This window comes from Triticum dicoccoides, chromosome 1A (assembly GCF_002162155.2).
Source record: "Triticum dicoccoides isolate Atlit2015 ecotype Zavitan chromosome 1A, WEW_v2.0, whole genome shotgun sequence".
NCBI classification, from domain to species: Eukaryota; Viridiplantae; Streptophyta; class Magnoliopsida; order Poales; family Poaceae; genus Triticum; species Triticum dicoccoides.
The window spans coordinates 219,243,065-219,265,096 of record NC_041380.1 but is presented as its reverse complement, the minus strand read 5'-3'; positions in this window follow the sequence as shown (position 1 = coordinate 219,265,096).

Below are 22,032 nucleotides of genomic sequence, written 5' to 3'. Positions count from 1 at the left end.
GCTCGGGCGGGCCGACGGCGGCGGGCGGTGGCGCTGCCATGTGGCGGCGCCTGGTTGGCCGGGCAGCGATGGCGGATGCGTCCGGCTACGCCCGGACGTGTGCGGCGGCGGAGAGGAACTAGGTTAGGGTTTCTGGACCGCGAATTTCGAAGGGAGAGGTCTATTTATAGGTAGAGGGAGCTAGGAGAGTCCAAATGAGGTGCGGTTTTCGGCCGCGCCATCGTGATCGAACGGCCGAGAGGATGGAGGGGGTTTGGATGGGTTTTGGGTCACTTTGGAGGGGTGTTGGGCTGCAACACACACAAGGCCTTTACGGTTCCTCGGTTAACCGTTGGAGTATCAAATGGACTCATAATGGCGCGAAACTTGACAGGCGGTCTACGGGTGGTGTACCAAGGCTGCTTGGCAAGTCTTGGTCCAATCTGAGAACGTTTAACACTCACACACGAAAAGAGGCAAAAGGGGGGCGCCGGAAGACGTAGGAGTGCCGGAATGCAAAACGGACAACGGGGAAAATGCTCGGATGAATGAGACAAACACATATGCAAATGTGATGCACATGATGACATGATATGAAATGCATGACAAGGACAAAAAGCCAAACGAAGGCAAAACCCAACCACGAGGGAATATCATAACTTAGAGCCAAAAATGGCAAGAGTTGGAATACAAATATGGCAAGTTACATACGGGGCGTTACAAAACTATCACATGAGGCCGGTAAAAACGAGGCACACTGGGTTCAGCGTCATCGTCACTACAGCTGTGCGCATGCGAGAAGTCTACATATCGAGGGGGCTACTAAGCGAGGCACAAAGACACAATGTCAAGAGAGAAACCAATTAATAGATTATATTTAGATTGAGTTTTCACCCTTCTGCTGTCATTGTTGGGGTGGGGGAGTGGGAGGGAGAGAAAGACCTATCCACAGTGTGCGCGGTAGGCACAGAGGCATGATACGTCTCCAACGTATCTATAATTTTTGATTGCTCCATGCTATTATATAATCTGTTTTGGATGTTAATGGGCTTTATTTTACACTTTAATCTCATTTTTGGGAACAACCTATTAACCGGAGGCCCAGCCCACATTGCTGTTTTTTGCCTATTTTAGTGTTTTGCAGAAAAGGAATATCAAACGAAGTCCAAACGGAATGAAACCTTCGGGAACGTGATTTTCTCAACCAACGTGATCCAGGAGACTTGGAGTGGGCGTCAAGAAACAATCGAGGAGGCCACGAGGTAGGGGGCGCGCCTACCCCCTGGGCGTGCCCTCCACCCTCGTGGGACCCTCGTTGCTCCACCGACCTACTTCTTCCTCCTATATAAGTCCACGTACCCCCCAAACATCCAGGAGCACCACTAAAACCTAATTCCACCACCGCAACCTTCGGTACCCGATATATCCCATCTTGGGTCCTTTTCCAAAGCTCCGTCGGAGGGGGCATTGATCATTGAGGGCCTCTACATCAACTCCATGGCCTCCATGGTGATGTGTGAGTAGTTTACTTCAGACCTTTGGGTCCATAGCTAGTAGCTAGATAGCTTCTTCTCTCTCTTTGGATCTCAATACAAAGTTCTCCTCGATTCTCTTGGAGATCTATTCGATGTAATCTTCTTTTGCGGTGTGTTTGTCGAGATCCGATGAATTGTGGGTTTATGATCCAGATTATCTATGAACAATATTTGATTCTTCTCTGAATTCTTTTATGTATGATTGGTTTATCTTTGCAAGTCTCTTTGAATTATCAGTTTGGTTTGGCTTACTAGATTGATCTTTCTTGCAATGGGAGAAGTGCTTAGCTTTGGGCTCAATCTTGCGGTGCTCGATCAAAGTGACAGTAGGGGAAACGACACGTATTGTATTGTTGCCATCGAGGATAAAAAGATGGGGTTTATATCATATTGCAGGAGTTTATCCCTCTACATCATGTTATCTTGCTTAAGGCATTACTCTGTTCTCATGAACTTAATACTCTAGATGCATGCTGGATAGTGGTCGATGCATGGAGTAATAGTAGTAGATGCAGAATCGTTACTGTCTACTTGTTGCGGACGTGATGCCTATATACATGATCATGCCTAGATATTCTCATAATTATTTGCTTTTCTATCAATTGCTCGACAGTAATTTGTTTACCCACCGTAATACTTATGCTATCTTGAGAGAAGCCACTAGTGAAACCTATGGCCCCCGGGTCTAATTTCCATCATATAAGTTTCCAATCTATTTTATTTTGCAATATTTACTTTCAATCTATATCATAAAAATACCAAAAATATTTATTTTATCATTATTATCTCTATCAGATCTCACTCTTGCAAGTGGCCGTGAAGGGATTGACAACCCCTTTATCGTGTTGGTTGTGAGGTTCTTATTTTTTTGTGTAGGTACGAGGTGACTCGCACGTGGTCTCCTACTGGATTGATACCTTGGTTCTCAAAAACTGAGGGAAATACTTACACTGCTTTACTGCATCACCCTTTCCTCTTCAAGGGAAAACCAACGCAGTGCTCAAGAGGTAGCAAGAAGGATTTCTGGCGCCATTGCCGGGGAGGCTTATGCAAAGTCAAGTCAAGATTTGACCTCCCGACAACTAGCCATTTCTGGCATCGTTGCCGGGGAGATCTACGCCAAGTCAAGACATACCAAGTACCCATCACAACTCTTATCCTCCGCATTACATTATTTTCCATTTGCCTCTCATTTTCCTCTCCCCCACTTCACCCTTGCCGTTTTATTCGCCCTCTTTTCCTCTGGCCCTCTCTTTCCATTCGCCTCTTTTCCACTTGCTTCATCGTTATGGCTAGTCCTTTATCTACTCCTTTGTCTCCCGAGAATGAAGTTCTTAATTTTAAACAAAGGGAGGGAGAAAATCTAAAAGATGCTTGGTACAGAATTTGCAATGCGCAAAATAGATCTACTAGGAAGCAATCTACTTCCGTTCTTCTTCGCAATTTTTATGTAGGCATCACTCCTTGGAATAGATATATTCTTGATACCAATACCGGAGGAAATTTCTTGGGTAGCCATACATTTGATTCATATAATGCTATGATAGATTTGTTTGGCCCACCACCTCTTTTGGTTAATGGAACTATTTTAACTTTGGAACACGTGATGCAACGACTTGAAATTATTGAAAATAAAGTTGCCACCATAGAGTTGATTGAAAATTTGGATAGAAAGATCCATAACCAAATTACCCAATACGGATCTAAGGTAGGAGTTGATCTTAAACTTTTTAAAGAAAAGGGACCTATGGTTAATGAAAAGATAGATCAAGATTCCACTAGAATTGATAAAATTAAGTATATTATTACCAACCTTGGGTCTGCCTTTTTTTTCCATGAAAAACACTCCTCCTAATGCTAATATTGCCAAATTGATGTATGTTCCTAAAAATAAGGGTGAAACTTCTAGTAAGGAAAATGCGGACCTGAAGTCCATAAGTGTTCACCCCAACTTTCTCACTATCCTTAAGGAACCTTTTGCTATAAATGATTTTCTTGATTTCGTGCATAGGAGTTTGATAATGAATAATAAGAAAGAAACTCCAAAGGGTTATAGGTGTCTTATTGAAGAATTGCATACCAAAGATGGCAATACCTAGATCTATCGTTGCTTTTATGCCTAGCTAGGGGCGTTAAACGATAGCGCTTGTTGGGAGGCAACCCAATTTAATTTTTATTCCTTGCTTTTTGCTCCTGTTTAGTAATAAATAATTTATCTAGCCTCTGTTTTGGTTGTTTTTTTGTGTCTAATTAGTGTTTGTGCCAAGTAGAACCGTTCGGAAGACTTGGGGAAAGTCTTTTCGATCTTGCTGTAAAAAACAGAAACTTTAGCGCTCACGAGAATTTCTACCATTTTTATTTTAAAAGCGATATTTAGTTAATTATTTTTGAAGATGATTAATAGATAAATTCCTCACATCCAGAAATTTATTTTAGAATTTTTGGGGTTCCAGAAGTTTGCGTTAGCTACAGATTACTACAGACTGTTCTGTTTTTGACAGATTCTGTTTTTCGTGTGTTGTTTGCTTATTTTGATGAATATATGGCTAGTAAAAAGGTTTATAAACCATAGAGAAGTTGGAATACAGTAGGTTTAACACCAATATAAATCAATAATGAGTTCATTACAGTACCTTGAAGTGGTGTTTTATTTCTTTCGCTAACGGAGCTCACGAGATTTTCTATTTAAGTTTTGTGTTGTGAAGTTTTCAAGTTTTGGGTAAATATTTGATGGATTATGGAAAAAGGAGTGGCAAGAGCCTAAGCTTGGGTATGCCCATGGCACCCGAAGGTAAAATTCAAGGACACCAAAAAGCCTAAGCTTGGGGATGCCCCGGAGGGCATCCCCTCTTTCGTCTTCGTCTATCGGTAACTTTACTTGGAGCTATATTTTTATTCACCACATGATATGTGTTTTGCTTGGAGCGTCTTGTATGATTTGAGTATTTGCCTTTTAGTTTACCACAATCATCCTTGCTGTACACACCTTTTTATAGAGACTCACATGATTTGAAATTTATTAGAATACTCTATATGCTTCACTTATATCTTTTGAGCTATATATTTTTTGCTCTAGTGCTTCACTTATATCTTTTAGAGCACGGCGATGGTTTTATTTTATAGAAATAGTTGATCTCTCATGCTTCACTTATATTATTTTCAGAGATCCTTAGAACAACATGGAAATTTTCTTTTAGGAATAATATAAAAACTTTCATAGAAGTGCATTGAATACTATGAGAAGTTTGATACTTGATAATTGTTTTGAGATATGGAGATGGTGATATTAGAGTCATGCTAGTTGAGTAGTTGTGAATTTGAGAAATACTTGTGTTGAAGTTTGTGATTCCCATAGCATGCTCGTATGGTGAACCGTTATGTGATGAAGTCGGAGCATGATTTATTTATTGATTGTCTTCCTTATGAGTGGCGGTCGGGGACGAGCGATGGTCTTTTCCTACGAATCTATCCCCCTAGGAGCATGCGCGTGATACTTTGTTTAGATAACTAATACATTTTTGCAATAAGTATGTGATTTCTTTATGACTAATGTTGAGTCCATGGATTATACGCACTCTCACCCTTCCACCATTGCTAGCCTCTCTAGTATCGTGTAACTTTCGCCGGTACCATAAACCCACCATATACCTTGCTCAAAACAGCCACCATACCTACCTATTATGGCATTCCCATAGCCATTCCGAGATATATTGCCATGCAACTTTCCACCGTTCCGTTATTATGACACGCTTCATCATTGTCATATTGCTTGCATGATCATGTAGTTCACATCGTATTTGGCAAAGCCACCGTTCAGAATTCTTCATACATGTCACTCATGCATCATTGCACATCCCAATACACCGCCAGAGGCATTCACATAGAGTCATATTTTGTTCTAAGTATTGAGTTGTAATTCTTGAGTTGTAAGTAAATTAAAGTGTGATGATCATCATTATTAGAGCATTGTCCCAGTGAGGACATGGTGATGGAGACTATGATTCCCCCACAAGTCGGGATGAAACTCCGGACGAAAAATAAAAATAAATAAAAAATAGGCCAGAAAAAAGAAGGCCCAAATAAAAAATAATGAGAGAAAAAGAGAGAAGGGACAATGTTACAATCCTTTTTCCACACTTGTGCTTCAAAGTAGTACCATGATCTTCATGATAGAGAGTCTCCTATGTTATCACTTTTATATACTAGTGGGAATTTTACATTATAGAACTTGGCTTGTATATTCCAATGATGGGCTTCCTCAAAATTACCCTAGGTCTTCATGAGCAAGAAAGTTGGATGCACACCCACTTAGTTCTTTTGTTGAGCTTTCATACACTTATAGCTCTAGTGCATCCATTGCATGGCAATTCCTACTCACTCACGTTGATATCTATTGATGGGCATCTCCATAGCCCGTTGATACACCTAGTTGATGTAAGACTATCTTCTCCTTTTTTGTCTTCTCCACAACCACCATTCTATTCCACCATAGTGCTATATCCATGGCTCACGCTCATATATTGCGTGAAGATTGAAAAAGTTTGAGAACATCAAAAGTATGAAACAATTGCTTGGCTTGTCATCGGGGTTGTGCATGATTCAAATATTTTGTGTGGTGAAGATAGAGCATAGCTAGACTATATGATTTTGTAGGGATAACTTTCTTTGGCCATGTTATTTTGAGAAGACATGATTGCTTAATTAGTATACTTGAAGTATTATTATTTTTATGTTAATATTAAACTTTTATCTTCAATCTTTCAGATTTGAACATGCATGCCACAATAAAGAAAAATTACATTAAGAAATATGTTAGAAAGCATTCCACATCAAAAATTCTTTTTTATCATTTACCTACTCGAGGACGAACAGGAATTAAACTTGGGGATGCTTGATACGTCTCCAACGTATCTATAATTTTGATTGCTCCATGCTATTATATTATCTGTTTTGGATGTTAATGGGCTTTATTTTAAACTTTTATATAATTTTTGGGACTAACCTATTAACCGGAGGCCTAGCCCAAATTGCTGTTTTTCTGCCTATTTCAGTGTTTCGCAGAAAAGGAATATCAAACGAAGTCCAAACAGAATGAAACCTTCGGGAACATGATTTTCTCAACAAACATGATCCGGAGACTTGGAGTGGGCGTCAAGAAACAATCAAGGAGGCCACGAGGCAGGGGGCGCGCCTACCCCTGGGCGCGCCCTCCACCCTCATGGGCCCCTGGTTGCTCCACCGACCTACTTCTTCCTCCTATATAAGTCCACGTACCCCCCAAACATCTAGGAGCACCACGAAAACCTAATTCCACCGCCGCAACCTTCTGTACCCGAGAGATCCCATCTTGGGGCCTTTTCCGGAGCTCCGCCGGAGGGGGCATAGATCACGGAGGTCCTCTACATTAACTCCATAGCCTCTCCGGTGATGTATGAGAAGTTTACTTCAGACCTTCGGGTCCATAGCTAGTAGCTAGATGGCTTCTTATCTCTCTTTGGATCTCAATACAAAGTTCTCCTTGATTCTCTTGGAGATCTATTCAATGTAATCTTCTTTTGCGGTGTGTTTGTCGAGATCCGATGAATTGTGGGTTTATGATCCAGATTATCTATGAACAATATTTGATTCTTCTCTGAATTATTTTATGTATGATTGGTTTATCTTTGCAAGTCTCTTCGAATTGTCAGTTTGGTTTGGCCTACTAGATTGATCTTTCTTGCAATGGGAGAAGTGCTTAGCTTTGGGTTCAATCCTGCGGTGCTCGATCCCAGTGTCAGTAGGGGAAACGACACGTATTGTATTGTTGCCATCAAGGATAAAAAGATGGGGTTTATATCATATTCCATGAGTTTATCCCTCTACATCATGTCATCTTGCTTAAGGCGTTACTCTGTTTTCATTAAGGCGTTACTCATGAACTTAATACTCTAGATACATGCTGGATAGCGGTCGATGTGTGGAGTAATAGTAGTACATGCAGAATTGTTTCGGTCTACTTGTCGCGGACGTGATGCCTATATACATGATCATGCCTAGATATTCTCATAATTATTCGCTTTTCTATCAATGGCTCGACAGTAATTTGTTTACCCACTGGAATACTTATGTTATCTTGAGAGAAGCCACTAGTGAAACCTATGGCCCCCGGGTCTATTTTCCATCATACAAGTTTCCAATCTATTTTATTTTGCAATCTTTACTTTCAATCTATATCATAAAAATACCAAAAATATTTATCTTATCATTATTTTCTCTATCAGATGTCACTCTTGCAAGTGGCCATGAAGGGATTGAAAACCCCTTTGTCGCGTTCGTTGCGAGGTTCTTATTTGTTTGTGTAGGTACGAGGTGACTCGCGCGTGGTATCCTACTATATTGATATATTGGTTCTCAAAAACTGAGGGAAATACTTATGCTGCTTTACTGCATCACCCTTTCCTCTTCAAGGGAAAACCAACACAGTGCTCAAGAGGTAGCAAGGCACAACTAGCGAGTGTGTGTGTGTTTGAAAGAGGAGTAGATAGATTACTATCAAGATTGAGGTGCCGCCCTACTCCTTCGGTGTCGGGTAGTGTGTGTGTGCGTGTGTGTGTTTGAGAGAGAAGGCAGTCGATAGATTAGTATCAAGATCGAGGTGTCACCCTACTCCTTCAGTGTTGGGAAGTGTGTGTGTGTGTGTGTGTAGTTGTGTGGGTGTGGGTGTGTGTGTCGGGGGGGGGGGGCAGTGACACTTACATATCCCTACTCTTATAAAAAAAACAGAGTTGGTGATGATGGTGTTCCTGCCATCCTGCAATATGGGCCATCCGATTTATACCCGACGGATAGGAAGGAAACTGTGGCAATTTTGCAAAAAGATACCCACGCCCCTCTCCGCATTTGCAAATAAGGCATTCCCTCATTCATCCTTTTCTCCCACAAGATAAACTACTCATACAAATGCATCTTGATGTTCGGTGCAACGCATGGGTATCTTACTAGTAGGGAGAAGGAGTTTGTGTGACACATATCTAGCTATATTAAGGGATAGGTAGATAGCATTTGTGCGAGGCATATTTAAAGCATCATGAAGATAAACAAAATTGTGTGCATGCAAGTGCCAGAAAAAATGAAGCGAGAAACAATGTGTGTGTGCGCGCGCGCGTGAGAGAGAGAGAGAGAGAGAGAGAGAGAGAGAGAGAGAGAGAGAGAGAGAGAGAGAAATCTCAAAACAAAAGGTGCTCTGCTGGAATCCCATTGTATGTATTCATATGGTTCCGGAACTCGAGTTAACCTTAGGCATATGTGTGAGAGACATTATTATACTTTGAGACATTAGTGGTTGTGTGTGGGCGGAATTAAAGGGGTGGGCGTGTTCGGCAGAGAGAGTGTGTGTGTGTTTTTGTGTGAGAGACTTGTAGGACGGGGTAGAAAGACGAATTCTAACCTTGACAGAGGGATATAAATACATGAAGTGCGCGTGTGTGATTTCGATGCCCACAGGGAAATGAGATATGTATGCGTGTGAGAGAGATTGCACAATTCGTTCACGTATCACTATCTAGCGATCGTGGACGTGCATCGCTTGAACATAAATCTATATCTTCTTTGTATCGTGGCCAAAGGTACAATATAGATTCAATGCTATAAATATTGGACACTCACATATCACATTTTTCTATTTAAATAAACCTTTTTAGTTGTGCATGCCAAAGTTACAATGATGTTTCTTCAAACAACCAATGTAGCTATCATGTACATGCACCATTGTTACAGTTGCATTCAAAATCATTAGTCTTGGATGATTTAAGGTTCTATTATGAAGTAATATATGTAATATTCATATATGAATTCAACGGGTACGCAATTTATGAAATAAAGGCTATGTAATCATATGAGGTAAAACTTTTAATTAGCGGACTACAATATCCATTTATTTTTGTGTGCCTCTACACTAACACGTCAATGCATTATGTTTAAACTAAATAACCAATTGCACTAAATTATCTATTTAAACGAGAAATACATAGGCTGAGCGTTTGATCCCTTTTTTGTGAATGCGCCACTACACCCGTACGATTGGCCGCGCCCGTGTGAACGTCAAAGTTATCGGCGCATCATCCCGAGTTATTGTCTTTTTTCTGGGGTGGACTTCACACCAGTTATTAACTGCTGACGCATGCCCCGTGTACACAGTCTCACATGACCTTCCCGCTAGCACGGTCCAAAAATAGTTGAAACTGGATAAGAACGATCCCGCGGGCGGCAAAATCTCCCGCTTCCTTCTAAAATTTCCGCCACCATAGTCTTTAGCATGCAAAATTCCCCTTTTGTCCTTGGTGCACGAAAACCAACAGTTACAATACCGCCATCATCTACATAATAGGTCGGGGCTGCTTTGGTAACTTCTGGTTCCCCCACTACACGGCACCCCCATTTCCTCTCCCCCTCCCACAAAACCCACTAACTCCACAGCACCAGAGCATCTCACGTCACGCCGTCCGTACTTCATCGGCCTTTCTCCCATCCCCTCTCGAAACCCTAGACTGCTCATCCACCGGCGTACCAGAGCGCATTGACTGCCAGCGGCATCCACCTCGCCAGATCTGCTTCTGCGGCCGCATCTAACCCTCCCACCTCCCCTAGAAACAAGTAGACTGCTCATCCACCACTGTACCACAGCCCATTCAGTGCCGGCCTTGTCCACGGCGCCGGATCTGCTTCGCCGGTACTCTCGTCAACCGCAGCGCATCTGCAGCGGCTCATTCGTACTCCCCACCGAAGACGCTTCGTCCACCCCCCGCGTCGGAACCGCCCCACCGACGCCCCCGTGGACAGCCTCTGATCCTCTTTGCCGACACCTTCCTCAACCCTACCGGAGCCGCTTCGCCGACACCATCGTCAACCCCACCGGAGTAGGTTTGCCTATACCATTTTCAACCCTACGGGGGCCGCTTTGCCAACTCACAAGTCCACGGCCTCAGATCCGCTTCCTCGCACCCTCATCCAACCTATTGGAGCAGCTTCTGATGCCCCGTCCACGGCCGCAGATCCGCATCATCGACACCATCCTTAACCCAACCACCGGAGCAGCTTCACCTACACCCTCGTCCACGGCCACAGATCCGCTTCGCCCACACCGTAGTCCACCCTACCAGAGCCGCTCCACAAACACCCTACTCCACGGTTCTAGATCTCCTTACTGGACCCTGACAGCCAGCGCAGCGTCATCACCCTTGACATTTCTAACCTGATTCCCACCGTCTGGCAAGATGCCAAGCACTCGCCACGGCCTAGGTACTTGTCACCTTTAAACCCGTCCAGCATCACCTGCCCGATGTACTTAAAATATACTAACAGGTCGCTGTTACCTGTTATGCAGCTGGCAAAAACTACAAGGGCGATGTTTCTTCTGGATCTAACAGCTTGGCCAACCAAGATCCTGGACCGAGGCATTGCTATGATCTTGTAAGCGTCTCTCTCTCTCTCTCTTGCATTGTTCTGTGCCTGCCAGCGTGCTTTGCTAGGATTTTTGACCAGTAATGCCTTTGTGCAGACAATGACTTCTACTACTGGCTGCTAAATTAGATATGTAGATTTCATACATGATACTACCTCGTACCTCCGTTCCTAAATATAAGTCTTTCTAGAGATTCCATTGTAGGCTACATACGGAGCAAAATGAGTGAATCTACACTCGAAAATGCATCTATATACTGGAATCTCTACATAGACATATATTTAGGAACAGAGGCAGTATGTTACACAAAATTGTATGAGGCATGTAGGAATTCCAGTACACTACATTAGGCTCCCTTAGAGTACCTGCTAGTCCACAACACAGAGTCATGGCTAGTTTATGCTACGCACACAGTCATTAATTGGTGGTTTAAATATGCGCAAGGGATATGCAATGTATTATCATGTAGAGATGTCTGAAATTAGCTGTGTCAACTTGCAGATAGGGTTACACAATGAAAAAGTACAAGATGTATGTGGCAATTTAATGGAACATTGCAAGAAAAGGAGAGCCAGCGGTGAGCCTATACAGTGTGCTATGGTACGTCACTCCTCCATTGCAATCATCGTGACATGTTATTTGTATGTCAGTTCTATTGGCCAAGTTTCTTAGGGACGGTTATTATGAGTTATCCTAAGAAAATAAGCACCTGTGAATATAAGCTCCATGTAATAAGCCAACCAGCTCTTTTCATTGCGTTTTCAGCTTATCTTTGGTATGATTAGTGAAAAGTCTAGATTGCATTATATTTTTTCATTTTGCTGCCCATATGAAAATTAATTTGACTTGCAAACATCACAAATTGAACCCAGTGCAGTAATTAATATGATAGGAAAATAGACCTTCACTATTTGCTCAAAATGCAAATACAAAGATACCATCCACTTGGCACAATCTACTTTGGTCAATGTTTTCCATAGAGATCCCATTGCCTAATTTAAACAAAAAAATGACCCACATTTAAATGAAGACCAATTATTTATTGAAATTCGATGGTCCAAGTGGCTGGTTAGTATCATATAGCAGCACCACCTGAAGGCATCATATAGCAGCAGCAGCTCATAGCAAATCATCATACAACAGCAGCAGCTCATAGCAATTCATCATATAGCAGCAGCAGGAGCAGCTCATAGCAATTCATCGTATAGCAGCAGCAGGAGCAGCTCATAGCAATTCATCATATAGCACCAGCAGGAGCAACTCATAGCAATTCATCATATAGCATCAGCAAGAGCAGCTCATAGCAATTCATCATACAATAGCAGCAGGTGCAGCTTATAGCAACTCATCATATAGCAGCAGTAGCTCATAGCAATTCATCATATAGCAGCAGCAGCTCATAGCAATTCATCATATAGCAGCAGTAGCAGCTCATAGCAATTCATCATATAGGAGCAACAGGAGCAGCTCATAGCAATGTATCATATAGCAGCAGCAGAAGCAGCTCATAGCAATTCATCGTATAGTGGATCAGTATGAAAATTTGGCAAAAAATTAGAGGAGATCCTCACCTTGTTGGATGAGCTCATTCTTCAACAGCACCTCAAGGCCACGGCCTGGGAGGTGGGGAGGGGGAATAAGGTGCCTTCTGCCGCAGTGTGGCATCAGCCATAGTTGTGCAGCGCCTGCCGGAGTAGTGCGTTGGACGAACCACAGTGGAGTAGCTACTGGAGACCATGAGAATGAGGGGTGGCACCAAAGGGCTGAGCAGCCAGGGAGATTTTCCCCTACCAGCCGACCATGTAGCCTTGCTGGACAGAGCATCATCGAGGACCAGGCTAGATGGGACCAGTGGCGACGGCTTGCTAGAGGAACCCTAGTGTTGCAGGCAAGGTATCGAGGTAGAGGGAAAGGGGAGAGGAGATGCAAGCGGGCAGGGCAATGAACGCTTGCATGTTTGTTTTTACTTGAGGGTCAGGTGTGATGCGGGCGTCACCAGTTGCATTTTGAGTGTAATATAGGCAGACAACAGAATCATTTCACTATTCCCCTTCCCTTCAATTTGTAGTGAGGTTCTACCCGAAACACCCCCCTCCAAAGTGAAATTAGTTAAGCCCAAGCCCATAACTCAAAATGACTTCTTTACATCTTTTATGGCTTATTTTGACAATAAGCCCTGAAAAGGCGGAATAGAACCGGCCCTTAACCTGCAATTCAATTGTGTGTGGAATGATGAATCGCTCCTGCCTGCTATAGTTTACATTTAGGCATCATCATACATGGCATAACCTAATACATGTGCATTCCATTGTAGAATTTGTAATATGCAATGTTTATGTTAGTTCATACATTGCACATGTGTTTAAATGCCCCTTAAATATGGTCAGTCAAGTGATGGTCTTTAAGCCTCCTTCTTTGCTTCTTTTCTTGATATGTAAGATTTGCTCACACATCTGTTTAATTGCTTGTTTGCATCAGCCAGCCATACTAGGACTGTTTGCTTTGATTACTTATTTTTCTTGACCTAACACTCTAACAGAGCTTGTCAACGATTTAAACACTAAGGGCTGCTGAAGTGGGGCCTTTTCTAACTCATAGGTGACATAAAGGTTTGGTTGTACACTAAAGTAGGCTCTCAAAGTGTACCTAGAGATCAAGTTCGAAGGTATGCTTAGTTTTTACATAGTGTAGACATAGTAAATGCTCATTTCATTGTGTGCAAGTGCAAGAGATGTGGCATGTTTCAGTATGTGGTGTTGTTTTGTTATAATCTCATCCTTTTGTGTTCACAGACTGGAAAGTATGCATATTTATCTTCCAAGGAGACAAGTAACTAGTTTGTGTCACCTTGCAGAGGGGGTGCAATGAAGATAAGATTGAGGTTTTCCAAGTACAAGATGTTAGGAAGGAGCCTTGCAAGAGAAGTAGGATCTGCACTGAGCCTCTTCAACCTGTTAAGGTAAGTCACTGTATCCAACTCAACAGTTCAATTCCTTGTTTGTTTCAGGCATAGTTAATTTGCTCTTTTCAATTGCTTTATTTGTCCTCAGTTAATGAGATGCCCAAAGAATGATGCCTGATGTTGGGTACTTCTATAACTATTAGTTGACATAATTAAAGGACTTACCATTTAATTACTCTGCCGAAGTGTGCTTGAAGCTTTGAAGTCTATTAACCATCTATTATTGAATGAGGCTCACAATCTAGTTTATACTAGGATAATGATTGCATAGTTTTACTTGTTGTAGTATGTTTGTATGAAACCCTCTGTTGTTCATTATGCTCCCTAAGACTTTAATTGAGCTACAGAATGGCCAACTGCTTGCTTACTTCTACGTAATGTGCTGTCTAAATTTGTAACTTGTCTGTGTTTTGGATTGGGCCCCAACATCATGCTCCTCTAGTGAGCTCAGAGAGATTTCTGTACGCAGGCTGCACAGACTACCTTTCTTACAATTTTTAAAATATCACCTGCTTATGCTTCATGACGTGTAACATTATTGTTAGTCCTGTTTTGCCATGTACAAAATAGTCTGTCTTGCTCGCTTCACTGTTGTAACTATATTTTTGCCCTAGTCATGTGTACTTACAGAAACATTTCACGATGAAATGACATCAACGCAAAGATCTACGAGCAGTGTGGCATGGCTGTTACCGAATGATTATGGATTGGAATTGGAATGGGCTAATGTTCTCGAGCATCAACTAGAGGTGGCTAGACAATGTGTACATGATTCTGAACGTACAATCAACAAGTTGAGACTGGACATGCAGGTATTAGATGCAGGAGTCAAAAAAATGAAACAAGACACTGAGGTAACAACGAAGGAATTGGAGATTTTGCAGACTGAAATTTGTGCTATCTAAATCCGGCCAATCTTATTTTCTGAAGAGATTATAGTTCAAATGGTAAGTTATGTTGATGCGCGTCCATGATGTGTGAGCTGTATTTTCCCAGTTTATGTAATTTGTTGTTTGTGTATGCTTTATTATCACTGGTGCCGAACCATAATGCCCAGTGGGTATAATCGGCTGTAATTTCTTTATTGTATAGTGTAGGAATATTCTAAGTTTCTATGCCTTAGTCTCTTTATTGTATAGTGTATGTTTTTTAGAGGTGATAGTATAGAGTAGGATAATTCTTTGAATATGCTATATCGTTCAAATGGGGACCAACTCACCCAAAAGTTGTAGTGACCATGGCCCTCCACAGGTCGTACGATCCATGGGCCATCTACGGGACGAACGATCCATGGCCTTCTATGGGCTGTCGGATCCATGGGCCTTCAATGGGCTGTCGGATCCGTGGGCCTTCTATGGGCCGTTAGATCCATGGGCCTTCTATGGGCCGTCGGATCAGTGGGCCTTCTATGGGCCGTCGGGTCAATGGGCCTTCTACGTCCCGTTGGATCCATGGGCCTTCTACGGGTCGTCTCATCTATGGGCCCTGTACGGGCCGTATAAGGGGCCGTAAATGGGCTAGAGTGGAAATCGTACGTTTTATGGGCTGAACATAACGGGCCGTTAATAGGCCGTATTTGATGATGCTATGAAAATGGCCCGACAGGTTAACGGGCCACAAACGGGCCGACTGTATCCGCGGGCTGAATTTGGCCCACAAGCAGAAAAGGCCAGTAACGGGCTGTAAGTAACCGAATGCTGGAAATGAGCCCAAGAATAAATGGGCCCTCAGAAGGCCGAAAGGTAACATGGGCTGGAAACGACCCAATGGAATAATGGGCCGCTAATGGGTATAAAGCGATACACTATTCATTATGGGCCGGTTTCACCATGGGCCATTAATGGGCCAAGAGTTACAAAGGGACTCATATGGGCCGAAATACATCATGGGCCATACATGGGCCGAAAGTTAAAACGGGCTGGAATTATATTGGACAACCCAGATGACGCTACTGGGCCTAATTCGGATAGGCCGTAAACGGTCCCTAGGTTAGCGAGCTATAAATAGGCTATATGCGAACAGGCCATTAACAGGCTTGCTGTGGACCGGCCCGCCACCTTTTGACCAAGTCAAACGGGCCGGCCTTTTCACACGAATGGGCCTCTGTTGGGCCGTGCCACGTGTCGACGTATCATAGGCGCTTTGGGTCCAATGAGTGACACGTGTTTCCTCCAGCCAATGATGATTTTACACGTGGAAAATCCACATTGGTCGGGGCTGTTAACGGGTTATCGGATCCAAAACCGGACCCGATAGCTTAACGGCATTCCGTTACGGTGGATGCCACGTGTCGGTCACCCTTGACGAAAGCACTTCTTTGACGTGCAATTTATCGTCTTGGAAGCGGACACTTCCATGATGATAATTTTGGTAATGTCATGGAACACTTCTATGATAGCACAGGTATGACTATCTTGATTCTGTCATAAAATTGTCATGCATGTACATGCATGACAGAAAATGTGACCTATTGTGACAAACATGTATCATCACAGAAGTGTATTTTTTTGTCGTGTAATATCATAGCCCACCGCGTGGCCACCCTACCGAGCAGACCTCAGAGGGGATCTCTTCGCCCGCCGAGCTAGTGGTCAGGGGGTCCGCGTTGCGCTCCGTGCCTCCCCTGGTCCCCATAGAGGCCGGGGAGGTATTGTTCCGAAGGACCCCTCCCCGTTCGAACATGGGGGAAGGGGCGACGAAGTCATGGCTGAGGCTGATGTCTCGGTCACCAAAGACCATGAGGATGCATCCCTCCTGGAAAATGTGGGAGGAGGTCCGGACTATCTGGACCCTCTCAGTCGGCCACACCTGAGCCTCCAAGGCCATCATAAGTGTTTGTCCCGCCTTCCGACCGGTAAGGGGTTAAGGTCCCGCCGCCCACGCCCCACGCCGCACACCAAAAACCAGGCAACGGCGGGCTGGCCGAACGAGATGGAGGAGTTGGTGAACAACTCCGTTATCGTTGACGGGACTGCGCCCTTATGGGTGCAGTTCTACGGGGTGTTCGGTCCGTCCATATCGGACTGAACGATACTGTCCATGGCCTTCTGACAGGCTTCGAGGTAAGTCAAGTAATGTCCTTTCCCCGTAAAACGGATTTAACTTCTTAATCAAAGTTTGAGCAGGCCATAGATATGACAGCCCCTGAGACTCTATAAGGGTTGCAAAAACCTTACAGAGGGTCAAAAATCGATGGGCCAGTATTTAGAGTATAATGATTGATTTGATATCGCATGCATCATCCTTGGTCGCGGCTGCTAATGCCACTGCCCTGGAGGAGATCGATCATGAGTTTAAACTCTCCGATGAAGGGCTTGACCTTGTCAACAAACGACTTGATGAGGCACAAGGTAAGCTTCTATCGAAATGCATAGTCAACATCGTCGGACCCTTACATATCGGATTGTATGTTGAGCCCATGGTGTTTGGTGACTATAGTTGTCGCCACGAAGGTTGAGGGCCTTAAGGCGATGCTGAAGAAGGCTGAGGCCAAGGCGGCCGAAAGGAAAGTGGCTACCGAACTTGAGAAAGTGAAGACCGCGAGCGAAAAGCATGAGGTTGAGTGGCCGAAGTGTAGATGGAACTCAAGGATGCCGTCACGAACTGTGAGGCCCTTGAGTAGAAGCACAAGGAGCAGTCCTGCGAGTTGTCCAAGGCGGACAAGGAGCTTTAGGAGGCCAGAACAGAAGTGTGGGGTGCCTAGGAGGAGCTCCGCCAGGTGAAGCAGGTCGCAGATGGTAAGAAATATTTATTGTAGAGTGTTTTTGGCGGCAATAGGTTCACGTTGTTGACACAGGTCGGCACTCCGCAGGCGTTTTCGCCGAGCTTCCGAAGAGTGCGGTGGCTCGTGATGCTCCCCGGATTGATGAAGTGAAGCGTTCTACATGCCTCGAGGGAGCTAGGCTGACCTTTGTGAAGACCATGATTCATTGGCCTAAGATCAAGCCAATGGACATGGCCACTAGTCCTCCGCTGGATGGAAAAGAGCACCGCCACCCCGAACTGTACTTCGCACAAGTTATGGATGGTGCTCGGGCGATAGAGGGCCAGGTTTCCAAAGATGTGATCATTGACTGATTGTATTAGGTATTCAATTGGACCTTTTGCTTTATTATGCGGCATGTTTATATACTATGGTGTTTTTATTTTGACTCATGTGTGGCCGTTTATTATTCTGAAAGTTACCAGTTGTGTGCTTCAGCCCCAAGTGAATGGTACAAGGGGTGTCTCGTCTCCTCACTGTTACCCTTAGCCGATGTCTCGGTGCCCGAAGGCGGTAGTGCATGTGTCAGAGTTATTGGTCATGGGTAGCCTCATCTACCCCCATGGCATTTCAAGACGTCGGGACCGACTGCACCCCTCAAGCCTCAAAGATTGATCGCCGCCTTCTTGTGGTCGGCTGGTCCGAGCGGCCGACTGCGAAGAGGGGCCGACTCCTAGCAGGCGGCCCCAAACGCCCTCAAACTCTGATCCACCATGAATGCGATGAGATGAGGCGTGGCTACAGAGAAGCCTGCCACCCTCGAATCCAGGGCGGGTCATGGCTACAGTCCGCCGTACTGGCTGGTGATCTCCCGCATGGCGCGACACTGTAGCCCTTCTGCCCATGACATCACCCAAGACAGAAGGGGCCCAGGTCCCACGACGGGCTGTCGGTATGGCTCACAGGCGGCGGGTCCTACCAACCTATGGAAAGCCAGAAGGCGGCAAGCCCAGCCAGCCGGCTTGTTGGGAGACCGGTTTTCGGCAGGCGGCCCTCCCCCTCTTAAGAGTTTGTGCACCATCAGCCGGGAGAAATAGGGAATGGCTACAGTGAACAACCGCCAGGCGGCGGGACTGTAGCCACACCTCCCCTGACAAAGAAAGCATCATTAGAAGCACGGCTACAGTGATGAGCCGCCGGCAAGGCCCGCGAGCGGAGGACGCGGCCTGTCAGCTGAGTACAAGACAGTCGGTGGGCCGCAGCTGCCAGCGGAGAAGCCGGCCATAAGAGACACTGACGGCCTAGGCCTACACTTGGCTAGTTTACCATTGTACCCCTGGTGGTAGGCCTATATAAACCCCCAGGGCACCCATGCAAAGGGTTCAGACTCTTAGAGAAACACACACACATAGAGAGGGAGTTAGGGCTAGCCTTGTTCTTCCTCCTCCTCTAGAGAAACAGCTCAAGGAGCAATCTTGTAGCCACTCTTGTTGAGTTAGTGATCATGAGGAGACCCCGCAGAGCAGGACTAGGGGTGTTATCTCCTAGGAGAGCCTCGAACCTGGGTAAGATCCACCAGCGTGCATGTCTTTGCCTCATCCCGTTTCCTGGCACCAGCAACGTCTTATGAGCCCCCTCCATGATAAGCCATCCTTTGGCATATGTCGCACGACACCCCCGACATTTGGCGCCCACTGTGGGGCTAGGTGCACCGTCGTTCGGAGATCTGTTTGGGACGGGAACCCTCTTCCTCCCCAGCGAGCGTAGCTAGCCTGGCACACCAGACGGCGTTTTCACCGACGCGCTGCACGATGCGGAGGTCGCATGCACAGCGAGCTGCCTTGCCGACCTTATTGGCGAGGTCCGCCTTTCTGACGAGCCTGTGTCCGATGGAGGCACCGATGGCCTTGATAGCCGCCTCGCCAACCTCCTTGACAAGCTCCACATCACCAACAAGTCGACCTTCAACTTGTAGTCAATCGGCTCCACCGACCCAATGCTTGTCGACTCCGACACGGCTTCCCTCGACGCTTTCCCCACCAACGTGGTGGTCATCGATGACCCGCTTGTAACACCCAGAATGCGGCTATATCTCCGACGTGTCGGGGCATGACTTAGAGGCATAGCCGCATGGTAGGTTTGTCGGAAGAGGGGCAATCTTCACACAATCCCATGTACTGAATAAGAATGGGATAAAGAGTTGGCTTACAATCGCCACTTCACACAAATACAAGTTAAACATACATCAACCAGAATACAAACAAGGTCTGACTACGGAACCAAAATAAAAGAAGACAACCCCAAATGCTAGATCCCTGATCATCCCAACTGGGCTCCGCTACTGATCAACTGGAAACGAAACAAAACAGCGATCAAGATCTTCATCGAGCTCCTACTTGAGCGCGATTGCATCACCTGCACTGGTATCATCGGCACCTGCAACTGTTTGGAAGTGTCTGTGAGCCATGAGGACTCATCAATCTCACACCCGCGAGATCAAGACTATTTAAGCTTATGGGTAGGAAAGGGTAGTGAGGTGGAGCTGCAGCAAGCACTAAGCATATATGGTGGCTAACATACACAAATAAGAGCGAGAAGAGAAGCAAGGCAACGATCGTGAACTTGAAGTGATCAAGAAGTGACCCTGAATCTACTTACGTTCAAGCATAACACAAGAACCGTGTTCACTTCCTGGACTCCGCTAAAAAGAGACCATCACGACTACACATGCGGTTGATGCATTTTAATAAAGTTAAGTGTCAAGTTCTCTACAACCGGACATTAACAAATTCCCATCTGCCACATAACCGCGGGCACGGCTTTTGAAAGTTCAAACCCTGCAGGGGTGTCCCAACTTAGCGCATCACAAGCTCTCACGGTCAACGAAGGATATTCCTTCTCCCGAGAAGACCTGATCAGTCTCAGAATCCTGGTTACAAGACATTTTGACAATGGTAAAACAAGACCAACAAAGCCACCCGATGTGCCGACAATCCCGATAGGAGTCGCATGTATCTCGTTCTTAGGGCAACACCGGATGAGACTAGCCACGAGTAAAACCAAACCTCAAATTTCCCCGAGGTGGCCCTGCAGGCAGCTCGGTTTAGACCAACACTTAGAGAAGCACTGGCCCGGGGGGTTAAAATAAAGATTACCCTTGGGTTGGCCGACCCAAGGGAAGGGTAATATGTTGTTAGGCAAATGTAAAACCAAGGTTGGGCCTTGCTGGAGGAGTTTTAATCAAAGCGAGCTGTCAAGGGGTTCCCATAACACCCAACCACGTAAGGAACGCAAAATCAAAGAACATAACACCGATATGACAGAAACTAGGGCGGCAAGAGTGGAACAAAACACCAGGCATAAGGCCGAGCCTTCCACCCTTTACCAAGTATATAGATGCATTATAAATTAAATAAGACATATTGTGATATCCGAACATATCCATGTTCCAACATGGAACAAGCTTCAACTTCACCTGTAACTAACAACGCTATAAGAGGAGCTGAGCAAGCAGTAACATAGCCAAACAACGGTTTGCTAGGAAAGGTGGGTTAGAGGCTTGACATGGCAACATGGGAGGCATGATATAGCAAGTGGTAGGTAGCGCAGCATAGCAATAGAGTGAACAACTAGCAAGCAAAGATAGAAGTGATTTCAAGGGTTTGGTCATCTTGTCTGAGATCCCGCAAGGAAGAAGAACGAGTCCATGAAGAAGACAAACAGACATAGTCGAACGAATCCTCACAAACGCGACGTTATCGGAACTAACCCAAAGAAGCAACACCGGAAAGAAGCAAACAACATAGCAAATAACCATTACATAAGCATGGCATGATGCACAACCAAGTATGATGCTTGTTCGGTTTAAATATGCATGACATGGCAAAGTGCACAAACAAAACTACAAATTAAGTGGAGCTCAATATGCAACGAGTTGCGTATTGACGAAACACCACATCAATTATTTAGTTCTCTCCCCTTTATGTACTCAACAATATTAAATTTTGATTAGCATGGTAAGAGGAAAGCGTAATTAAACTAACTATCTAGTCAAGTTTAAATGAGGCCGGAACAACAAGCAAACAAGTCCGGAAAATCCTCATGTGCATATTTTAGATTTGGTACTGTTCTGTCCTAACGCATATTTTAATGTTGTTAAACATGCAAACTAATGCCACCATGTTAAACTATGCATTTTTCTACCTCACTTACATATAAAGATTATTTAAAATGGAGCTACGGTTATTTAGTTATGAAATGAAAGCATTTTAACATATTATTTAAGCAAAGTTAAACAAACAGCATTTTAAACATTTTAAACATGATTGAAAGTTGGATATTATTAAACTAGATGAAATTCTAGTCATATTTCATATATAATTAATTGTAAACCGATGCATGGATGATGAGTTAT